This window comes from Erinaceus europaeus, chromosome 9 (assembly GCF_950295315.1).
Source record: "Erinaceus europaeus chromosome 9, mEriEur2.1, whole genome shotgun sequence".
In the NCBI taxonomy this organism is placed as follows: domain Eukaryota; kingdom Metazoa; phylum Chordata; class Mammalia; order Eulipotyphla; family Erinaceidae; genus Erinaceus; species Erinaceus europaeus.
The window spans coordinates 125,222,904-125,227,271 of NC_080170.1; the positions used below are offsets into that span (position 1 = coordinate 125,222,904).

Consider the following 4,368-nt stretch of genomic DNA (forward strand, 5'->3'; position numbering starts at 1 on the left):
GTCCCAGCGATAAGAAAGCCGCGTGTTCGAGCCGTCCTGCCCGGCCGTCCTGCCCGGTGGAATCTCTCAGCTCTGAGCAGATGGCTCCTTTTTCTGTCCACCTGTCCCTTCTCTTGGCAACCGCTTCTTAGCTTGTTTGTGCCAATAAACTCCCAGCAGCCTTTGCTGCCTGCGGTCCTGCTCTCTGCTGGGTCCCCTGGACGTCGCCCGGAGGGAGGACAGACCCGTCTTCACCCCAGATTCGCACGCAGTGTGCGGGGGCCATTCCCGGCCGTGGGAGGGGCCGAGGTGTGCCGGACCCGGGGGTGAGGAGCAGGTGTGGGGGTGCGGCTCAGGACTCAGGGTGAGCGTGAGGGGGACAGGGCACCGGCCGGCCGCCCTGGGGGCTGCTAGCCACAGGGTTCATGACCCAAAGCATGGGGGGGTGGGGGGCAGACAGGGGCTGCAGTGACCAGACGCCAGACCATTGCTGAGCCCTGCGGGTGGCCTGGGGGGACGCCAGGTCACCCCACCTTGTCTGTCTGTACCCCCAGTTTATTTATTTAGGACAGAGACAGAGGAATTGAGAAGGGAGGGGGAGACAGAGAGGGAGAGAGACAGAGACACCCGCAGCCCTGCTTCACCACCCGTGAAGCCTCCCTGTTGCTTTCTTCTCTTCTTTTTCTTTTTTGCCTCCAAGTTTACTGCTGGGGCTTGGTGCCTGCACTATGAATCCACTGCTCCCGGAGGCCATTTAAAATGTTTTTTTCTGGACAGGACAGAGAGAAATGGAGAGAGGAGACAGAGACAGATAGAGAAAGACAGACACCTGCAGACCTGCTTCACCATCTGTGAAGCTTCCCCCCTGCGGGTGGGGAGCCGGGGCTCGAACCCAGATCCCTGAGTGGGTCCTTGTGCTCAGACGATGTGTGCTTACCCTGTGCACCACCGCCTAGGCCCCGGGACCAGGGGTTTGAACCCAGGTCCTTGCATTGTGATGTGTGGACTTCCCTGGCCCTCATTCCGGCTCCTCGCCCCTGCCTGGGCTGTCTGCTGTCTGGCCGCCGTTCCTGGTGCCGCCCCACTGTGGGGTGGTCGGAAGTAACCTCAGGACGAGCACGTGAGGTGGGGTGTCTTCTCGCCCCAGGAACCTCGTGAGAGAAAGCGGAGGCAGCGTGACCCTCGGGCTGCTCTTCCAGGAAGGCTGGGCGTGTCCCTGGGGCCCAGAGGGACCCGGAGTCTCTGCGTGCCAGAAGGTCGAAGGCGGGAGTCAGAAAACCCCACACGGTCAGGACTGGGGGAAAGTCGTGTTAGGGCTGGGAGGCTCCTCAGAGGGGGACACAGGGTTCAGTGTGGGGTCCTGGCATGTCCCCAGTGTGTGGGGGACACGGGGTTCAGTGTAGGGTGCTGGCATGTCCCCAGTGTGTGGGGGACACGGGGTTCAGTGTGGGGTCCTGGCGTGTCCCCAGTGTGTGGGGGACACAGGGTTCAGTGTAGGGTCCTGTCGTGTCCCCAGTGTGTGGGGGGACACGGGGTTCAGTGTGGGGTCCTGTCGTGTCCCCAGTGTGTGTGAGGGACACGGGGTTCGGGTGTGGGGTCCTGGCGTGTCCCCAGTGTGTGGGGAGACAAGGGGTTCAGTGTGGGGTCCTGTCATGTCCCCAGTGTGTGGGGGACACGGGGTTCAGTGTGGGGTCCTGGCGTGTCCCCAGTGTGTGGGGGACACGGGGTTCAGTGTGGGGTCCTGTCATGTCCCCAGTGTGTGGGGGGAACACGGGGTTCAGGTGTGGGGTCCTGGCTTGTCCCCAGTGTGTGGGGGGGACAGCATGATGTCTGATCTCTGTGCCCAGACTAGTCAGAGGAATTGTGGGACATGGTATATGCCTCCTACAATAGGAAGCCGGAAAGCTTTCTTCTCTTCTCTTCTCTTCTCTTCTCTTCTCTTCTCTCTCTCTCTCTCTCTCTCTCTCTATTCTGTCCCCATCAGGGTCACTAGGACTCCACCACTCCCAAAGGTCATTTTTTTCCTCTTTGTTTTTCTTTCTATTTACTTGACAGGACAGAGAGAAATTGAGGGGGGAAGGGGGAGGGAGAGGAAGAGAGACAGGGAGACCCCCACAGGCCTGCTCACCACTCGTGAAGCCTCCCCCTGCAGGTGGGGAGAAGGGCTCCAACCCTGATCCTTGTGCCTGGTGACCTGTGAGCTCCGCTGGGTGGGTGAGCCACCACCTGGCCCTCTGCAGAAAGGCGCTTATATGGAGTGCTGGCTCTTTGTCCTCTCCAGATGAGGGAGAGAGGTCGCACCTGAGCTGGAAGGAGCCAGAGCCACGCCGCTGCGTGTGACACCTCAGGGGAGGAGCCAGGAGCCCCGGGCATGCAGGCCTGCCCTCCACCAGCTGAGCTACGCACCTGGGCTCCTGAGGACTCTAAACAGAGACAGAGGGACGTCCACAGACAAGCAGCTCAGGACACGCACGCACTGCTGGCGGAGAGGGGACATAGCTCCAGATAAACAGACCCAGACGGGGCTGGGAGGCAGTGTCAGGGCTCTGCAAACAGACCCTCCTGCCTCAGGCTCCAAAGGAAAGTATTAAAAAATAAAACAATAAAATCTTTGGGCAGTGAGTAGACAGCATGATGGTTCTGCAAAGAGACTCTCCTGCCTGAGGCTCCAAAGTCCCGGATTCAGACCCCAGCACCACCATAAGCCAGAGCTGAGCAGGGCTCTGGGAAGATGAATATTGAAGATAGATAGATAGATAGATAGATAGATAGATAGATAGATAGATAGATGGATGGATAAGTAGATGAAGGTAGATAGTACAGACATACAGACAGAGACTGTCTGCTCTGCTTGCATCTCTGTGTTAGTGCTGGGCTGTAGCTGGGTGTAAGTCAAAAGGACACCCGCCATCCTCAGCTCTGCTCACCAAGACAGCCCAGTCCCACCAAGGGGCTGGGACACCCCAGGGCTCAGCCAAAAGGCTGCCCAAAAGGTCATTATGCACTTGAGGACCCTGGAGGAGGCGGCTGTCCGGAGGCAGAGCAGGGCTGGGGGCTGGTCCTCTCCCGAGATGCCCCAGGCCCCCGCGTGGGCACCGTGGCTTTGACGGTCTGCGTCCGTGGGGGCCACACGAGGGTCCGGGAAGGCCCTGCAGGCAGAGTGGGACACAGGCGGCTGCACTGCCGTGCCCTGAACCCGCCAGCTCCACGCACAGGGCAGCCAGGAAAGGTGCCTCCTCTCGGACAGGGACAGGGGGCCCCGGCCCGCTCCTAAGGCTCGCGGAGCTCCCGCTGGGAGGGGTGCGCATTGGCTCTGCTCTGCGCTCTCTGCCGGGCTTGTACCTGGGGCTCCCTGCCTGCACGGCTCCACCGCTCCCTGTGGCCATTCCTTCTCTTTTTTGACAGACGTGAGAGGCAGAGAGAAGGAGAGACCCTTGTAGTACTGCTCCACCGCTGGGGGCCGGGGCTCGAACCCAGGTCCTGTGCGGGGCGATGTGCGCACTCTGCCAGGCGTGCCGTAGCCCGGGCCCGTGTTTATTTCTATCTGGTGCCGAGGAGTGAATCTAGGGCCACCCGTGTGTCTGACGCCCGTGAGCAGCCGCCCTGACCCAGTCTCTCTTTTTCTGCCTTTTGTAAATTGCCTCCAGGGTTACGGCTGGGGCTCCGTGCTGGCACTGCCAATCCTCTGCTCCTGGAGGACATTCACTTTGTTGGACAGAGAGGAACTGAGAGGGGCAGAGGAGACAGAGAGGGAGAGACAGAGACACCTGCTGCCCTGCCTCACTACTTGTGAAGCTTTCCCCCTGCAGATGGCGCGTGGGGGCCTGAACCAGGGTCCTTGCGCACCGTGACATATGCTCCACCAGGTGCGCCGCCGCCCGGCCCCCTCTACCCAATCTTGCCGGTGCCCTGGGAGTGCCCAGTCCCTGCCTCTACTGGGCCCAGGGTCTCTGGGCCGACGAGTAGCATCAGCTCCATGGGAACAGAGCCGGGAGCAGGGGTCACCCGCGTGCTGGCAGCCCCCGCCCTGGGGCATTTTCCCAGAGGCTCAGAGCTTTAGCCCACCATCAAAGCCCATGTTTGTCCCTTCTGTGGCTCCACGGCCCGCCTGCAGCCCCCCACGCCAGAGCTCGGCCCCCAGCCCTGTACCCCTGTGCTGTCAGGAGGGAGCCTTGACTCCACCTGGGTGCCCTGGCTTGGTACCCCCTGCACAGGTGACGCAGGCGCTCCTGTGACCCCTGGTTTCGTGTGGCCTCAGCACCCGGCCGCTGATCCCGAGCTACTCAGAGGACGGCCCTGAGCAGTGGGGGGACCCCAGCTCCTGGGGTGGGGGGCAGGGCGGCGAGCTGAGGGAGGGGAGAGGAGGGAGGCACTGTGTGGGGAGACGCT

At 61.6% G+C, this 4,368-nt stretch overlaps 1 long non-coding RNA gene across 1 annotated transcript; it reads left to right on the plus strand.

The window, feature by feature from the left end:
* The first annotated feature begins 213 nt into the window (after positions 1-213).
* Positions 214-2,601, plus strand: LOC132540271 (uncharacterized). The gene is made up of 3 exons (XR_009551477.1): positions 214-316; positions 1,127-1,266; positions 2,261-2,601. It is a non-coding gene; the product is annotated as an uncharacterized LOC132540271 (long non-coding RNA).
* Positions 2,602-4,368: the final 1,767 nt, after the last annotated feature.